Genomic DNA, 20,755 nt, shown 5'->3' with positions numbered 1-20,755 from the left:
GTGTATTTTATATTCATACCACGAAGTTGACTATTGCAGCTGGAGTGGCATAATGCTTTGTAACCTTAAGTTATAATTTAAGAAATACCCTTCCTGACAGATGTCTATGATCCATATTTCACTCAGGGATACAAGGGTTTCTTGTCCAACTCTGTTCTATTCTGTCTCCCAGTGGGGGAATGCAGGTGAACCCAAATCAATTATAAAATGACTGAAGGTCAGAAAATATGAATATGTGTTGTAGAAAGTGGGCATGTGCATGTGGCAGAGTCCGGATTGAGAAAAAATAAGATGAAAAAGAGGTGGCTTGAGGGGAAACATACCAATAGAAACCAAAAGAAAACATCAAGTTAACTTTAGGAATCAAGCAGATTGAAAAAAAGGTGATGGAGCCTGGAGCCTGGGAAAGGTTATGAGGAAAATTAGGATGTTCTGGTTATGAAATCCAAGTAAATAAGCAATAAATTCACATTTTATGTGACCGTAGAGAAGACGTTTTATCTTATGGGAGTAAGTTGTTCTTGGAACTCTGATGCAATGTTAAGGATTGGAATAAAAAAAGTATCATTTATAAGATTTTTACTGTTTAGATATGAAACATGTGGCAGATAATGCAGACCTGGGATTGATTTGTGTGCCTGTAATTTGCCTCTCTGCCTTCAGCATAGAGTCTGAACATTTTGCAGCCGATAATAGGATATCTTTTCCTTTCTGGAGGGATGGGACTGCATTTTGGATAGTGGGTGCTATCAGAGGGGCAGGAGAAGACACACTTTCCCTTACCTTCCTGGGAGCAACTGCCTGGCCTGGCTTCATCATCACAGCCAACGGGACAGAAGCCAGCCCAGGAGAGCCTCCTCCTCCAGAGTTCTCACCTGGCTCCATTCAAATGCTAGTGGCCACACAACACTGCCTAGGACATACTGGTCCCTCAGTATTTGACTGACAGTTCTGATATGCATACAAAAGTGTTTCTTCTTTGGGTAGAATAAAATTGAAAATAAAATTCTCAGCACTTTGGCCTCTTTTTGAGAAAGTTTAGTATACTTTGGGATAACAAAACAAAAAAAAAAAAAAAAAAAAATGGTTACATGGAGCCTGTCACCATTGTTAAATACTCAAGTTGAAATCTTTGCAAACAATAGTTACTTGGCACATTTGCCAGCTTGATTATAGGGTGCAAATTAGAGAAACATTGGCTACATTATGTAAAACACAAAACAAAACTGGATTATGAAACTATTCCTCATTTAGATGGCCCACTGCTTTGAGAAAAGAGACAATTTTCCTTATTGGATACTTGTGAATCTTTTGTGTGTTCATTTGGAGAAGTTAAACTTTGGGGCATACTTTTGAAAACAATAACATAAAGAAGTATTGTACAGTGGGATTTTGAAGAATCTTGACTATGGGGCTCAACCCATATTACTATTTAGCAGCTAATTTGCAGAGGTATTGTTCTTCTCTGGGTTATTTTCAGAGATGATGTATCTTGTTTTGCTCTTACTACTTTCTATTGTTATTTTAAAAAATACTTTTAGTGACTTTTTTTTAGAGAGAAAGGAAGGGAGAGGGAGAGAGAGAGAAAAACATTGATGTAAGAGAAAAATATGGATTGGCTGCCTTCTGCATGCCCTCTACCAGGGATCAAGCCCACAACCCGGGCATGTGTCCTGACCAGGAATCAAAACAGCAACCTTTCAGTGCACAGAATTACACTCCACCATCTGAAAGTCACACCAGCCAGGGCTGCTCCTACTTCTTGATTTCCATTTTAATATTATCAATCTTGGTAGTGATTTGCCTTGCCGTTTTATCCTAGCTAGATCCAAACCTCTTTGTCATGGTTTCCCATTGATTAAAGGGCTACAAACAATTGCCATAATACCGAAGCCATGAGATAGGCTCTGGCATCACCCTTTTTAAAATTTAACTGTAATGTTATAAAAAATTCTATGGAAGAACAGTACCATTTATATTTTTAACTTGATCAGCATTTTAAATCTTTATTGTAGATATTGTTAACTGAAATGAGGGAAAGCATTGTAAGCTTTTATAATATTTTTAAACAGGCAGCACATTAATGATCAGGAACCCTTCTTTTCCCCCTTCTGTGACTTCCCCAGGCCTTCACCATACTTTTGCCTGTGACCATGGGTTATGCATACAAATTCTTTGGTTGATCTCTTCCTGCCTCCTTTTCCCTCTGACATCTGTTAGTCTGTTGCATGTTTCTATGTCTCTGGATCTATTTTATTCATCAGTTTATTTTATTCATTAGATTCTACATATAAGTGAGATCATGTGATACTTATCTTTCTCTGATGGGCTTATTTCACTTAGCATAATACTCTCCAGGTCCCTTCATGCTGTCTCAAAGGGTAAGACACCCTTCTTTACACAATGGAATACTATGCAATTGTAAATAAGAAGGATCACACACTCACTTTAAAGAACAATGAAAGGAAATCCATGGTCTGATGAGGAAGACTCTATAGACTAGATTTTTTTTTTATCAGAAGATATTATCATTTTGGCAATAACGTGATATTATATAGCAACCTGAATTCTTTTTGTTTTGTAACTTTTTTCTAAGGAGGTGTAAGATGGAAGGTGCCAATAGTAGTTATTATGGTAGAGCAGGTGAAATAATAAAATCCCTTCAAGTATGTGGACAGCTGGTGGGGTCAGATCAGGTAGTGAGTCTATCACAGGGAGGACAAATTGGCTAACATTAGGAAGAGAATATGGGGAAGCTCATATTATGTCATTGGCCACTATAATAATCAGATAAAACAAGACTGTCAGTCACTGGTAAAGTTTATTAACATTCCTAATTAGCAAATTTGGTCAATATATATTTGATGCATCTCCATTGACTAATAGTGCTATCCTCATCCTGTTCTTAATTGCCGTCAATCCCAGAATTGTTCAATCCTATCTTCAAAACTAAAATACGAATACTTTAAAATGGTACTTATAGAATTATTGCAATACTTCTTGATACTGTTTTTGATCTCCTTGAAGAAACCTGTTATATAAAGCAATCTATTTTTTATATAAGACTTTACTCATCATGCTGTGTTTCTTATCTAAAAATGACTTATTTTCACAAGGAAATCTTATCTGTGGTTTTGTTTTAGCATTGTACTCTTCTCTATTTTGATAGACATATAATCTCTATGCAGAATTTCCACTTACTTATTGGCTCATTTATAAGTCACAATGGAAGGCTGACTAAAAAGCACCTGCCAGCTGTTTGAAATCTCAAGATATAAACAAATTTCTAAAATTTATGAAGCAAGAATACAATAATGTTTTATATAATGTCCCTCTATTTCTCTCTACCATTCAATTAACTTAATCAATGTTATTTTGTGATTGTTTAACTCAGATTAAATATTACCAATTCATTATAAGTAGAGGCCTTCCTACCAACTTGACTTCTCGTTAAAAATTAATGACTTACATAACTACTAATGTAGAGCAAAAATTATATGATTATATATGCATAGCCCATGGATACAGACAGTAGCATGGTGAAGGTGTGGGAAGGGACAGTGCAGGGTGGAGGGAGTCAATGGGGAAAAAAAACAAACAGAAGGGACATCTGCAATATTTTGCACAATAGAGAGAAATAAAAAAATCATATGAATTTGAAAACTTCGCTGGCCAACCTTTTTATGCCCTTGGACAGGATGTAAATGTGGTTGCTGATACATAAGTACAGATTAGTCTTCTCCTCTGACAGTGCGGCTCTCTCTGTGTGGACTAAATTTAAAGTGGCAATGCATTTGTGGCTCCAGCTTTCTCAGATCCTAAAAGGATCATGTCTGTTGACATAATAAGGAGTGCCTGCTATTCAAGACTGATTGAAGAGAATTTCAAAGAGAAAATATAATATATCCCATTGCAAATGGAGGCACGTGTCACTTTCAGAAGCATTAAAGTCACTACTTTTACACTGAGCCTACATAACAGAAAAAGAAAAGCTTGACATTTTCAGTTCCAAATTAAAATACTGCTTTACATTCGTACCACGTGGGGCCCTGAAAGTTCCAATGTTTCCTCAAATATTCCTGTACAGTTGGAAGAATTCACCAACGCAATGGAGCTTTTCTTTATTTTTTCTCTTTCTGATTCTATACACATTTCTTCCCTCATTTGTCTCATTATAAGACATTTAAAAATCATTTTCGAAGGAACTCAAATGATGTTGAGGCACAACAAGAGGATTTGATCCATTCAAGAATTATCCAGTCTGGCGATAGTTGAGAAGAGGCTTCAGTCTTGTTAAAGTTGAAACTCTTCAACTGGTGTTGAAATTTCTAGTAGCTGAATTTCCTTCAAGATCCACCTTGACTCCTTTTGCCTTTCCATGTGTCTGCAGTCCATTTTCTTGTGCGCATTGCTCATACCACTTACATGCCATGGCTTGCTCTGGCAAGCGCATATAACAGTGCCTGCATGGGCCCTCTTCGCGGAGGTGGCAGCAGGACATCTGAGCCTGGATTTGTCATATGTGTCAGATTTTCTATATATTTTCTATCCTTGTGGCACCAGGTCCTGAGCATTGCCCAGTCTCAAGCTAATGCAGCTGCCTTGGTGCTGTCTTAAGATTTCAGGTATTTTTTTTTTAATTAATGTCCTAATGAGGAAGACTGCTGAGACGTACTGTCTGTCCGGAAACAGTGCTCCAGTCAATGTCCCAGAAGATCCAGAAGCAGCCACCTGGAGATCTATTATATCATTTCCTTTTTCCATGCTCCTCTATTATATATTTTTCTTTATATTTCTTCTTCTTTAACCCCTCTCTTAAAAAATACGTATGGTTCAAAGCATATTTGTTCATGTATGTGCATGGATTCTAAGTAAACTAGAGACAGCAATGAGGAAGCCTTGCCATTTACAGCTGATTAGAGCAACACACTAAGGACAATGAAATGGAACCAACACTTTCTTCAGAGGCAAAATGAATTTTGAGAACAAAGAAACCCCCACACATTATGTTTAGAGTCTTTTCTTTGTATCTCTTTTTTAATAGTCTCAACCATGACTGATGTTTCCAGGACTGGAGGTTCCCTTTGAAAATGAGGAAAGGTTTCTAACTAAAAGTTATGAAAGCAGGTACTTTTTAAAAAAGAGGACTGCTTCTCCATTGTAGCTCTAGCTCATTGTCATCCTGAGCCCCATTCTGCAGCTTTACAAAAGAGGTGCCAATCTGAAAACCACAGAAATACCTTGTTTTTAACCACTGTCCTCACTTTGAGAACTGAAATTATTCAAACATGCCTCTGCTCTCATGAGGAATTTTATTTCATGGATACAAAGTGCGTTATCTTGCACTGAAGAAATTTTAGCCAAGGAGAATATTTCTCCAATTCTATGTGTCTAACCTCCCAATAATCTATTATTTGTGGAACTAATGGAAAGAAAGCTGTGTGTGTGTGTATATATATATATATATATATATATATATATATATATATATCTTTCTGATAATATTATATATATATATATATATATATATATATATATATATATATATATATATATATATATATATTATTGAGTTCAGAGAGGATGGGAGAGGCAGAGAGAGAGAAACATCAATGATGAGAGAGAGTCATCAGCCTCCTACTGGGGATCAAACATGAGAGAGAGTCATCAGCCTCCTACTGGGGATCAAACCTGCAATCTGGGCATGTGCTGTGACTGGGAATCAAACTAGCTTCCTGGTTCATAGGTCGACACTCAACTATTGTGTCACATTGGCTGGAAAAAGCTATTGGGTCGGCAAGTAAGTAATTGCGGATTTTTTAAAGAAAATCAAAGACAATTTTTTCATGGAACTAAATAACTTTATTCTGTAATGTATTGCCCATTTTGATCAATGACCTTTTGCCATCTTTCAGGCAGCATCATAATCCCATGTTCAAAAAACTTCTGGTTTTTATTAGCAAAAAACTGAATCAGGTACGATTTGACATCATCATCATTATTGAAATTTTTACCATTCAAGGAGTTTTGTAAAGATCGAAACAAAAAGTAATCAGATGGTGCAAGGTCAGGACTATATGGTGGATGTGGCAAAACATCCCAACCAAGCTCCATTAATTTTTGCCGAGTGACCAAAGATGTGTGTGGCCTTGCATTGTCATGATGGAATACAACACCTTTTCGATTTGTCAATTTGGGCCGCTTTTCTTCAACTGCATTGTTTAATTTCATTAGTTGTTCAATGTAGACATCAGAATTGATCGTTCGGTTGGGTGGTAAGAGTTCAAAGTAGACAATTCCTTTGTAATCCCACCAAACTGATAACAAAACCTTCTTTTGATGAATATCAGCTTTTGATGTTGTTTGAGTTGGTTCACCTGGCCTGCTCCACGATCTTTTCCGCTTGATATTGTTGTAAACAACCCATTTTTCATCGCCAGTTATCAGTCGTTTTAAAAATGGATCATTTTCATTACGTTTCTTTAGCAAATCGCAGCTGCTAATGCGTTGCGTTAACTGTGATTCTTTCAGTTCGTGAGGAACCCATGTATCGAGTTTTTGAACATAGCCAAGTTGTTTTAAGCGATTTTCAATGCATGTATGTGATACATGAAGCTTCTCTGCAATCTCACGTGTTGTACTGTGACAGTCCGAATTGATTATTGCTTTGATTAGGGCGTCATCAACTTCAACTGGACGACCAGAGCGTTTTTCATCTTTGAGTGAAAAATCACCAGAATGAAATTTGGCAAACCAATTTTGACACTGCCGTTCTTTTAAGGCTTCGTCACCATAAACAGCACATAACTTTTTATGAGCTTGGGATACGTTTTTCCCTTTGTGGAAATAAAAAATCAAAATATGACGAAAATGTTCCTTTTGATTTTCCATTTTTCAACGAACGCCAAACGAAAACTACAAAACAGATCAAAAAACTTTTTTTACTGATTAACAGCTGAATAGCCAACTATCAAATAACAAAATGTGTTTTACATTTTTACTACGTCTGCAAACCTAAAAATTCAACTGAAGCCATATATGTGTGAAACCCGCAATTACTTACTTGCCGACCCAATATTTGTTTCTTTGTGTTTTTGTTTGTTTTTAGAATTTTGGAGATGAGAGTATGTTTAATTTTCATGTTTAGTTTGGTTCTTTATAGTCAGAGCCATTGTACGTCCCTTTAGTAATGTGAGATATGACTTTTCCTTAGCATGTCCTTTTACAGCAAATCAAATTGTTTTTTATGGCATTAGCAAATTTTAAGCAGATAAACTCATATCTAGTGTTCAAAGTGGAATTCATTCTGAGAGCATTTACAGTTTACCCTTATCTTACCCTAGGAGGAATAAAGTATCTGGGCATTTGCAGCTATACAAATAAAGAAACACCAAACATAAAAAACAAAATAAAGTTACAAAAGCTGAACAGCAGTAACAAAATGCTAGTAAGGTCTTCATTTAATGATCTGAAGTGTCAAATGTCAGAAACTCTCAGGATAAATTATTTGCCTTCAACATAATATAAAAATTAATTATAATTATAATGATTAGAAAAAAGTATTATAAACAACAAATTGATAATTTGGACAATTAATAATAATATGAAATCAGCAAGTGTAGTCAATGTCGGTGTTTGAGACAATTATTCATTTCTCATAATTAATGGATATAATCCTATAGTGTGTTCTACGTGTGACAAGGTTGGAATTCTGGCTCATAGCTATTTGCAGGACTGCAGAAACTGGTAGTAGTTAACTAAGGTAAACCTAGCCAGACCCTGCTGGGTTTGCCTCGCTCTTAACCGGGCCCTAAGATAGTCTCCTGATTTTAGCAATTCATCTAAAGCTCCTTTCACTCTCTGCATATTTAGCTTCTTCACTTCCAGCTATTGCTAGCTGTTTGCAACTTGACAGTGTCAAGGGATTAGGTTATAAATTGTACCTTACGTGGTTCTATTCACATGGGCCAGATTAAGCTTTCCATGGATCTTTTACAAAGATAAATTGCATCTGTTTTGTTCTATTGGTGTTTCTGTTCTGAGTAATTTAATATTCTTTGTATTTGTTTAGTTTTTAGGTGTTATCTTGAGTAGTGGGGTCATAATTTATTCTAACTGCCCTCACCCCTTCATTTTGAGTTATAGACAAAGTATTCTTCATTTCTATGTTGCTTCTCTAAAAATGATCATCTATGCCCACAAAAAATTTTTTCTTGCATCTATTCTATTATTCCTTAACCAAAATATAAAGAATTCTTTGAGGATGCCAAATATTAACCATGTGATATTCTTAAAGTTTTCAAACAAAGCTATATAATATAGTACCTTAGACAATAAGACATATAATAAAAAAAAAGGAAAAGGGAAAAAACAGAAAAGAAACAAATAAAATACTGCTTCTGAAGACGTATAGTAATTTAATTAATTATGCCTTCTATTCTGATTTCTGCTTAAGAGAAGAAAACTATTCCGTGCTTATATATTTTAACATGTTTTGTATTTTTCTTGTTCTTTTCTCCCATGCCATTATTTTAGGTTTTTTTTTTATGGTTTCTCCAAAATTTAATTTTACATGTTTTGATTTTAATCTACAAAATGTTTGATATACTTATGTCTATACCCATACCTTCAGTGGTTATAAGAACACAACTCAAAATTTTCTCAAATTAAAACAAAAAGTTAAACATTCTTAGAGAGCTCTTTTTGTTTCAACTTATTTTAAATCTTATTTATTTGAGGGAATATTTTATATATGATATATTTCTAGAAGTATAAGACTGATAAACTATTATACATGTGCATGTGGAAGATAAGCCTTGGAATTGGGGTTCGGGAGTGGGGGAGTAACCAACTGACCTGCTATTGGCAATTAGAATTGAACTCAGCTTTTATCATGACTTTGTGTGTACTCTTATATTTTGATTGATAAATTGTCATTGATTTACTTTCCAGCTATATCCATAGTGAAATGTGTGCAATTTCACTAACATTATCACCTAACCTCTGGAGATAGTAAGACAAACTTGTGTGCTGGAATGTAATGGAGTCTTATTGTATATTCTAATCAATACAATTGGGTTAATCTCTAAGAGTTTAATATATGAGCTGTGTGCAGATTACCAGGCTGGACTGGATGCATTAGAGTTAATGTCATACTTTGGGAGATAAAGACACATGCTAATCCATGTGAAAGCAAAATATTCCATTGAGATTCATTCATATGATAAATTCACTTTTCAGAATCTCTTCTGGTCAAAGAAAATATTGTGTCAGGGAACACAAAGTAACAAGCTGACATTTTGTAATATTCTATATCCAGTTTTGAAAGGACAAAAAAATGATACTTTTAAAGCTGTGTCACTAACAGGTGTACAGATATCTCTTAATAACAGAAGTCATTTCACCTCTAAAATAACTATAATGAACAAATTATTTGACAAAAAAATAAAACCTCAAAATCTCTATTCTCTGTATAAAATTTATTCCAGAATATGAATAGCTTTGGTATATTATTGTTATGATGTCATTATTGTATGTTTGGCTTAAGTAGAAATATCATTGAGCTTATTTAATTGATATCAACAAAAAGAAAGCAAAACAATATGTCAAACATACAATAATGACATTATAACAATAATATACCAAAGCTATTCATATTCTGGAATAAATTTTATACAGAGAATAGAGATTTTGAGGTTTTATTTTTTTGTCAAATAATTTGTTCATTATAGTTATTTTAGAGGTGAAAATAGGAAATAAATTATCTCCTTCAAGCAGGAAGTAGAGTAGATGTCAAACATATTTTAGGAAGAGGAACAATAGCAGCTGCCATGACAAACAGAGTAAGTAGGTGCCTGGTCAGAGGTGGGGGTGCAGGTTGTTGGTGGTAGTCGGTGATGTTGCTCACTGTGCATATTAGACTTACCCTGTTCTAAGGCTTTTGTACGGGTTTATCCATTCAATCCTCAAAAGATCATTTGAAGTAAGATATCGGTGACCTATTTTCAAAGATAGAGAAATTGAAGTTCAAAGAAACACATTTAGTAACTTAAAAAACAGAGGTTTAAATCCTGATCTGGTTCTAAACCCTAACGTTTTAAAGATAGAAATTTAAAAAATACTCAAATAAAAAGAGGCATTTAAGCTAAGTAGGATGATTTGAAACTAGAAAGTTATAATGACATAAAAACAGATACATTTTCATATTTAAATGTAAACTAAACCAACAGCAACTTTTGAATATATGCAAATCATCTAAAATCCTTTGGAAAAAAACTGACATATAATAAGTACTCAGAAATGTGGTCATTCTGTGTTTTCTTTTACATTTAATGGTGAGGTTAACTGGATAGTCAAGCATGGAAAATTTGTATGATGAAGAGAAAGTCTATAGGCTTCAATGTTTGAAGTACTGGTACACAAAGCATTTTGCTTTATTAAATTACTAGGGGCCCAGTGCATGAATTTGTGTACCTTGCAAGAAACTATGGGCCTAAAAGGCGGGACTTGGCCCATCTTTTGCATCCCTACCCTGCCCCTCCTGCCTGGTCCCTGGTCCTGTCTGCCTGCAGCCCCACTGCTGCTGCTGTCACTCCCACGTGCTGACTGCTCTGGCCTCACTTGTACCCACTGACCGCACAGAGCAGAGCCATTGGGGCTGGCGTTGTCAGTGAATGTGAGTGGTGGCTGCTGTCCCGATCACCCCTCAGGAGCAGGGGGAGGTGGAAAAGCTCTGAGGGGTGATTGGGACTGGCAGCCACCACTTACACCTGCTGATGGCGCCGAGTGATTGGGGCTGGCACCAGGCTCTAGCAGTGGTTGTGAGTGGGGCTAAGGCAGCAGCAGGTGCAAGCACCCATCCAGACCATAGTGTGCAAGAGTAAAGAATTTTCAGTAACCACCAGAGGATCACCCTGATGACAGAGACTGGTGCCCTATCTCAGTCTGGTGCCCCTACTCACCTGCTCCACCATCCTGCCAGACCAAACGCTAGCCATGTTCCTGGTGCCCCCTAGTGGTCAGCACACATCCTAGCAACTGGCTAATTGGTTGGTTGTTCTGCCATTTGGTCTATTTGCATATTAGAGTTTTTTATACATAGATACCTTTAATTCTTAATGCCAATAAAATTGGGAGATAAATACAATTTTAATATTGTACATTTACAATTTTATTGGTGCCCATTTTTTGTGGAATGGAAGGTTAAGTAATATAGAATGGGACCCAAATATAAGGCATATTTAAGGCACATACAGTATTTTTCTAGGATCTGACATAAAGGATATTAAAAGCCACTGAAAAAGTTAACTGTAATTTATAAGTATAATGAAATTATCATAAATATTTATATAACATACATAAAATACATTATACAACATTCTATGAATAAACAAATACATAGAAATATAAACAGAATTTTATTTTGTGTTTTTAAAATATATATTTTATTGATTTTTTTACAGAGAAGAACAGAGAAGGATAGAATTAGAAACATCGATGAGAGAGAAACATCAATCAGCTGCCTTCTGCACACCCCCTACTGCGGATGTGCTCACAACCAAGTTTCAAACCCTTGACCTGAATTGAACCTGGGGCCCTTTAGTCTGCAGGCCGATGCTCCACTGAGCCAAACCAATTAGGGCTAAACAGAATTTTATATGGCGAAAGAAGGGATGGACCACTTATGATTCAAGTGAATGGAGAAAGCATTTGAAACTAGTCTTAAAAGAATAATATTATTTTTAAAAGACTTTTTAGAGCAGTTTTAGGATCACAGCATACTAGTATTGAAAGGCTGACATAGAGATTTCCCTTTTACCCCTGCCCCCCACATACATAGCCTCTGCCATTATTAAAACCCTTACTGGGTGGAAAACTTGTTACAACTGACAAACCTACATTGACATGTCATAATCACTCAAAATCCATAGGTTACATTAGACTTCACTCATGGTGTGTATTCGGTGAGTTTGAATAAATGTATAACACATATTGACCACTGTAATATTATACAGAGTATTTTCACTGCCCTAAAAATCCTCTATGCTCCTGCCCAACCCTTGGCGACCACTGATATTTGTGCCATACTTGTCTCCATAGTTTTGCCTTTTGTAGAATGACATATAGTTGGAATTATGTAGCCTTTTCAGATTGCTTTCTTTCACTTAGTGATATTCATTTAAGTTCCCTCCATGTCTTTTTACAACTTCAATAGCTCATTCCTTTTTCATGCCAAATAATAATTCATTGTCTGGATGCTTATCTGAGGGATATCTTGGTAGCATCTGCATTATGGCAGTTATGGAAAATTAGTTATAAACATTCTTATGCAGGTTCCTATGTGGACATAGGCTTTCCACTCCTTTGGATAAATTCCAAGTAGTGCAATTGGTGGATCATATGGTGAGAATATAATTAGCTTTGTAAGAAATCTGTAAACTGTCTTCCAAAGTGGCTATACCATTATGTAGTCCCACCTGTATTGAATGAGAGTTCCTCTTGCTCTACGTCCCCACCAGCATTTGCTGTCCTTAAAATTTCAGGTTTTGGCCATTCTAATACGTGTGTAGAGGTATCTCATTTGTGCTTTTTAAAATATATATATATATTTTATTGATTTTTTACAGAGAGGGATAGAGAGAAACATCAATGAGAGAGAGAATCATTGATCAGATGCCTCTTGTACACCTCCTACTGGGGATGTGCCCACAACCAAGGTACATGTCCTTGACCAGAATCGAACCTTTCAGTCCACAGGCCAACACTCTATCCACAAACCAGTTTCAGCTCATTTGCGTTTTTTTAAAAATATATTTTATTGATTTTGTACAGAGAGGAAGGGAGAGAGATAGAGAGTTAGAAACATCGATGAGAGAGAGTCATCGATCAGCTGCCTCTTGCACACCCCCTACTGGGGATATCCCTGCAACCAAGGTATATGCCCTGGACTGGAATTGAACCTGGGAACTTTCAGTCCCCAAGCTGATGCTCTATCCATTGAGCAAAACCGGTCTTGGCTCATTTGCGTTTTAATTTGCATTATCATGATGACTTGTGATATGGAACATATTTTCATATATTTATTTGCCCTGTTTATTATCTTCTTTGATGAAATGTCCATTCAGTTTTCTAGGCCATTTCTTAATTTGGTTATTTGTTTACTCACCGAGTTTTAAAGAGTTCTTTGTATATTTGGGGTATAGTACAATATTTTATCATTTGCAAATATTTTCATTTGCAAATATTTTCTCACAGTCTATGGATTGTTTTTTATTCTATTGACATTGTTTTTCACAGATCATAATTTTTTTTAAAAAATTTTTCATGAAATAAAGCTCATCTATTTAAGGAGTTTTATAGTTTTGTATTTTTTATCTAAGCCTATGACCCCTTCAAGTTAATGTTTTGTGAAGTGTATACCGTCTATGTCTAGATTCATTTTTTGCGTTGTTTGTTTGTTTTGGCATGTGGATGTCCAATTGTTTAAACCCTATTTTTTTTTAAATACTGTATTTGCTCCATTGTGTTGCCTCTGCTCCTTTGTCAACAATCAGTTAATTATATTTGTGTGAGTCTATTCCTGAGCTCTTATTCTGTTCTATTAATCTTTGTCTGTTCCACACCATCTTGATTACTACTGTAGCATTATAGTAATTCTTGAATTCAGATAGTGTCAGTCCTCCAACTTTGTTCTTCTTTAATATTGTGTGGTTAATAACTTATTGAGGATTTTTGGATATATGTTCATGACAGATATTGGTCTGTAGTTTTTCTGTAATGTGTTGTTTGGTTTTGGTATTAGAGTAATTGTGATTTCATAGAATGAGTTAAGAATTATTCTCTCTGCTTCTGTACTCCAAAATAGATTATTCCTGAAATGTTTTATAGAATTCATTATAAAGCCACCTAGGACTGGTGATTTCTATTTTGGAAAGTTATCAATTATTGATTCAAGTTCTATAATACATGTAATCCTATTCAGATTGTCTCTTTCTTCGAGTGTGACTATTGTCACATTGAGAATCAATCCTTTTTATCTGGATTATCAAATGGATGAGCCTAAAGTTGTTCATAGTATCCCTTTATTATCCTTTTAATATACAGGGAATCTGTAGTGATGTCACTCTTTCATTACTGATAGTCATTTATGTCCCAACTCTTTGTTTCCTTAATTAGTCTGGCTAAACCCTTATAAGTTTTATTTATCTTTTTAAGGAATCAACTTTTGATTTTATTGATTTTATCTGTTGATTTTCTGTTTTCAACTTTATTAATTTCTATTTTAATTCTTATCATTGCTTTTCTTTTTCTTTTAATTTAGTCTGATCCATTCAATTTGAATTTAATTTTTGGTTGTTTGAATTAAATTTATTGGGGTAACATTGATTAGTTATGTTATATAATGCTCATGTACACTCTATAATGCAACATCTTTATACTTCATTGTGTACTTATCACACAAATTTTAGTCTCCTTCCCTCACCATATACATTGAGTGGCCAGATTACTATATTCTCTGGACACATAATTATCTGACCACTCAGTGTATGTCCTATATAAAAAAAGGCTAATATGCAAATTGTCCCCTCAACCAGAAGTTGGGCAAGCAGACAGGCTGGATAACCGACATGTCCCCTCCTCCTGGCTAGGCTGGTCAGACCCCACCCATGCAAAAATTCATGCAGCAGGCCTCTAATATATATCCTGAGTGGCCAGATTATTATGAGTTCAGAGATCATAATAATCTGGCCACTCAGTGTATATGACCCCATTTATTCTCTTCATCCTTCCCAAATCAACCTTTCCCTCTAGTAATCACCATTCTGTTGTCTGTATCTGAGTATGTTTATTTATTTGCTGCTTTTTGTATTGTATACCACATGATTCTTTTTTTCTAATTACCAAAGATGGGATATAGATAATTAATTTTAGATGTTTCTTCTTTTTAAATATGCTATAAATTTTCCTATCAGCACTGTTTTTGTTGCATGCCACAAATTTTGATAACATGTGTTTTCATTCATTTATTTCAAAATATTAATTTTTCTTGAGATTTCTTTCTTTACCCATATATTATTTAGAAATCTGTTTTTTATATTCATGCATTTTAGAATTTTTCAGTTGCTTCTGTTATTGATTTCTAATTAAAGTCCATAGTGATGTGAGGGCAGACATATATTTTCTATTCTTTTGAAATTGTTAAAGTGTATTTGTGGCCCAGAATGTTGTCTATTGGTATATGTTACATGTGAACCTGAGAAAATTGTGTATCCTCCCAATGTTGTATAAAGTAGTCTATAGATTTCCATTACAACCAGTTGATTTATGGTGTCATTGAGTTCAACTGTGTCCTTACTGATTTTTCTGTCTACTGGATCTATCCATTTCTAATAGTGAGTTGTTGAAATCTCCAACTATTATAGTGGATTCATCTATTTCTCCTTGCAGTTCTATCAGTTTCTGCCTCACATAGTTTTACACTTTGTTGTTAGTTTCATACACCATTAACAATCATTATGTCTTCTTGGAGAAATATCCCCTTTAATCCTGAAAATTTTTCTTGCTTTGAAGTATGCTCTATTTGAAATTAATATAGCTACTCCTGCTTTCTTTTTCTTCTTAAATTAGTGTTAGTATGGTATATTTTTCTTTGTCCTTTTACTTTTCATTTAGAGTGTCTTTATATTTAAATTAGGTTTCTTGTAGATGAATATAGTTGGCTCTTATTTTTTAATCCACTCTGACAATGGCTATCTTTTAATTGATGTACATATAACATTGATATTTAAAGTGATAATTGTTATAGTTGGATTAATATATTGTATATTGTACCCGTTAATGCTTTCTGTTTGTTGTCCTGTACTTAATTCCTATTTTTTTGTCTTCCACTCTTTTTCTGCCTTTTGTTGTTTCAATTGAGCATTTTGTGATTCCATTTTCTCTCCTTTCTTAGCATATCATTACCATTCTATTTTTATTTTTTCAGTGATTTCCCTAAGAGTTTGTAATGCACATTTACATCTAATCCAAGTCCATTTTCAAATAACAGAAAGCCTCTTCAAAGGTAGTATATCTTATTTTTAAAATTAAAGTACATTTCTTTATTAATTCTTTGATGGAATGTAATGACTTTGTATTTAGAGAACAGTGAAGAGGCTAAATAAATTGAGTATGATAAAGAGTCATCTTAAAAACTTATAATCAGGTGGAAAGCAAAAACCAAAGCTCTTGCTCCAATGGAGTCAGGGGCTTCTGCCTCACCCCAAAGATCTACAGACAGAGAGAGAAGAGCTGAGGAAAAGCGCAGTGATTAATGTCTCCAGAACACTGGGTGGCTGCCTTGTCTAATCATTTATGAAACTTTAACTCCCACTCTTTCTCCTCAAAATCTTCAACAAAGGGAGTGATTTTAAGACAGGATACTTTGCAGTTTTGCTACTTTGTTTTGTTACATTAAGCACACAGGTATTTTTAAAAGCTTTCTGTCAGCCATTAAAGATTCCTGGATTATGATCACATGTGCTGTACACTTAATGCACTGGAATTGTTAAGACTTTTAAGTCTCTAACAGAATCAGATTATCAGTTGTAAGTGCCAAAGACCTTTGAGTAGGCTACTACCCCTCAAAATTATAAAATGCACCTATGCTAACTCAGATTAAAACCAGTCCCTCAGGAATGCCTTCCAACTCCAGGGCAATGCTGCTGCCCCTTCAGCATTCCTGGGAAACAGCATATGGCAACCAACTACTGCCAAACACTGGTCCATAATGCCAAGCCTATAAACCTAAGAAGCATGCTGAGCATTTAATAACAATAATACAATGAACATTTTATCTAAACAGGTTAAACAACTTACTTAGAAAAAAGCATAAATTATTTAAAAACAAAAAAACAAAAACACTAAACACCTCGTCATTAGCTTTTAAAATAAATGCTTCTAGAAAAAAACAGTAAAACTCTGGTTACTACTAGAGATATGCTACAACATGTTAAATCTGTAAATAATTCAGTGTACCCCAGCTTTCTTCCATTTCCATTTGCATGAAATACCTTTTTTCATCTCTTTACTTTTGGTCTCTGTGTGTTTTTTGATCTAAAGTGGATCTCTTGTAGGCAGCATGTGTATGGGTCTTATTTTTATTCACTCAGACACTTCATGTCTTTTGATTGGAACATTTAACCTATTTACATTTAAAGTGAGTATTGATATTTATTTGTTGCAATTCTATTATTTCTATTTTTCAATATTCTCTTATTGATTCCATAGAGGGAAGAAGAGGAAAAGAGAAATAGAAACATAAATGATGAGAGAGAATCATTGATCAGCTGTCTACTACATACCCCACACTGGGGATCAAGCCTGCAACCTGGGCATATGCCCAGACCAGGAATAAAACCATGACCTTCTGGTTCATAGGTTGATGCTCAACCACAGAGCCACACTAGCCAGACAATTATTATTCTTATTTTTTATCTTTTTTTCTTTCTTCTTAGAGAAGACTTTTTGCCATTCCTTATAATACTGGTTTGGTAGTGTTGAACTATATTTTCTTGTCTGAAAAACTATCTCTCCTTTGATTTTTAAAGATAGCCTTGCTAGGTAGAATAATCTTATTTGAAAGTTCTTGTTTTTTATTACTTTGAATATTTCTTTCCAATCCCTGTGGCCTACTAAGTTTCTGTTGAGAAATCAGCTGGCAGTGTTATGGGAGCTCCATTCTAGTTAAGGATTTTTCTTTTGCTGCTTTTAAGATCTCCTATTTGTCTTTAATCTTTGGCATTTTAGTTATAATGTGTTTTGGATTGGGCCTCTTTGGGTTCATCTTGTTTTGGACTCTGTGCTTTCTGGATTTGTATGTCTATTTCCTTTACCATAATAGGGAAATTTTCAGTTATTATTTCTTCAAATAGAGTTTCAAATATTTGCTCTCTCTCTTCTCCTTCTGGTACTCCTATAATGTGCTTGACGTTCCAGAGGCCCCTTACACTATTCTCATATGCATATGATACACTTTGTATAGTTGTCCAAACATCCTTGGGTATTTTATTATGTTTTTGTCAGAGCTTGTTGTCTTTGTTTTCCGTATGCATAATGGTATCCTTAAACTCAGATATTTTCCTCAGTCATGTCAGCCTTCAGGTCCATATTCTTCATTTCTGTTGTACATTTTTTCAACTCTAGTATTTTTTAGTCCCCTCTTAAGATTTCCATCTCTCTGCTTACATTGTCCATTTTTTTCTTGCATGCTGTCTTATTTCATTATTAGAACACCGTTAGCATATTAATCATGGTTGTTTTAAATTCCCAGTCTGATCATTTCAACATCCCTGCCATGTCTGGTTCTGATGCTTGCTCTGTTTCTTCAAGTTGTGTGTTTGTGTTTATTATTTGTTTGTTTATTTTGGTATGCCTGGTTGCTTTTTCCTGATAGCTTGATAAGACATGTTGGGTTAGAGGGACTATTGGAAATAGGCCTTTAGTATTGTGGTGATAAAATGTTGGAGGAGGAGAAATGTTGTATAGTTCTGGGTTAGGTCTCAGTCCTTTAATGAGCTGATGCCTCTGCCTGGACTATAAATTTTACAAGTGTTTCTGTTTTTTCTTTCCCCGTAGTTGGACAAAACGGCAAGAGAGAGCTGGGGTTGGCTATTTCCCTTCCCTAGGTTAGTTAAGGTCTGATAATACCCCAGCAGGTTCAGCTAGTTAACTAATTTCTCTTTGGGCAGATTTTCAAAAAGAGCAGAGTGATCAGGCATATTTTAAAATGGTTCCTTTTCCTCTTCCCCTGCTGGAAGCATGAAAATATTTTTCTCAAATTTACTGTGAGAACCACGTTGAGCTCCTGCAAATAAATCTCACAAAATTATGGGATTTTCTATGACTGAGTCCCATGGAAGTTTACCTCTTAGAGTTGTTTACACTGAGCCTCTAGCAATTAGAGTTCAGGTTTTCTTAGCCCAGCACTGATTCACTAGGTCATTCCTGCTGAAGTCTCTCTGCCCCTGTAAGTGACTCATGCTATTCACCTTTTTGTCTCTCCAATTTTGGGGGCAGTAGTATTCCCTGTGTCTTCGCCTCTGATTGGGATCTTTGAAACAGTGTTGATTTCTGAGTCTGTTCAGCTCTTAAATTAAGATGGAGTGGCAATGTCTAAGCTCCTTGCATAAGAAACTGAATAGCAGTATTTTTATAGCCCAAAATGGAAACATGGCATTTTAGGCAGAGGCAACACAAGAGTAAACAGAGAAAGAAAGTCAAAATATATACTTTAGAAATATGAATACAAAAATTGAGTATAGCATATAATTCCTGAATGAGAGAATTTTATATACAATTCAAGAGGCAGATAGAGACCAAGGGTTTGAGGGCTTAAAGTCAGGTTACCAATTTTTATTTTTCGGCTTTATCAGTGAGAAGTCATTGTAATACTTTATCAGGGGAGGAAACAAATAAGCTATATTTATAATATTTTATCTGGTCCTGATGTATATGTACAAGATGAATTAGAAGAGAAGGAATAGCCAGTTGCAAATCCTTGATGGTGGTCATAGAATGGCATTATGATAAATCACTTTAGTAGAGCTGGACAAAGCAATGGATGGATCAAAGTAAAAATATAGTGACTGAGATTAGATGTGAAATCCAATTGAAAAAAATTAGAAATATCAAGAAGAAAACACCTTAGGCTAGATAATGAATATATATATATATATATATATATATATATATATATATTCATTATTTTCAAATATATATATCGAATATATATATATATCGAATATATCTATCAATATATATATATATTAGATATGATGAGCTTTATTGCTCATAATTTGGTTTCGTCTGATTAGCAGGTCATCAGAAATGTTGTACTAGTTGTCAAGTAATGAGAGAAGGACTGAAGTAGAGCCATGATGATTGAAGCCAGGGAATGAGAAATATGTGTGACAGAAAAAGTTATGTCGAAAAACATATGGATAGAACCGTTGGCAGAGTTAAAAGAACCAAACAGAAGAGAAGGAACCAGTATTCATGACAGTTGGAGAGAAACGATAGTCATAGTGTTTTAAGATGTCAAGAAACGAGTGTTTCAAAAAAAACGAGATGAATTGAGAGGAGGCCATTGGATTTGAATGCTCGTGCTTTTCTTGCAGAATGTTTAAGATGAGGACATTGCAAAAGCTATTTCACATGGGAATGATGATGCAGAGGGGCCTAAAACATTGTTTCTAAAGGTTTGACTTCAAGATTTCTAACAATCTTGAAGTTTAATATTTCTAACATATTTTTGCTGCCTTTTTAAATGGTAACATTATAGATCTAAGAAGCAACAAACAAAATACAAATTTGGTTTTCTAATAATTAGCTCTGGAACATAACCTTCACAAAAAAGTATTTCATTTTCTTATATGAGTCCATTTATGGTATAAAATCAATACGTTAGCCACTAAGTGGATCATTTTACAATATTTTCTCAATATTTCTGAGAGTAGCTTCTAATTTAACTTTTTAATTTCCTACTGGGATCCTATAAGGAAATACAACTTTCTAAATCATTAAAAACCCAGTAGGCAATTAGTAGGGTTGAGATATACTGTTTTCCTCTGTGGTAACAGAGTAGATAGAATGGTCTTGAGCGCCCTTATGACACATGAAACAGCATCTACTTTTTCAAGAAAGGATGTTTGAAATGACACGGGCATGAATTCTCTCCTCCACCTTGAGGATATTTGACATCCTCTGCAAATACTGA

General features: G+C 34.9%; 1 protein-coding gene across 1 annotated transcript in view; it reads left to right on the top strand.

Moving 5' to 3' along the window:
• The window catches only part of GRM8 (glutamate metabotropic receptor 8), a 702,547-nt gene that overhangs the window by 608,673 nt on the left and 73,119 nt on the right, over positions 1-20,755 (top strand). The gene's annotated exons all lie outside the window — the stretch shown is intronic.

Source organism: Pipistrellus kuhlii, unplaced genomic scaffold (assembly GCF_014108245.1).
Source record: "Pipistrellus kuhlii isolate mPipKuh1 unplaced genomic scaffold, mPipKuh1.p scaffold_m20_p_10, whole genome shotgun sequence".
Classification (NCBI taxonomy): domain Eukaryota; kingdom Metazoa; phylum Chordata; class Mammalia; order Chiroptera; family Vespertilionidae; genus Pipistrellus; species Pipistrellus kuhlii.
Note: the sequence above shows the minus strand (reverse complement) of the source record. Positions and strands in the feature narration are given on the sequence as shown.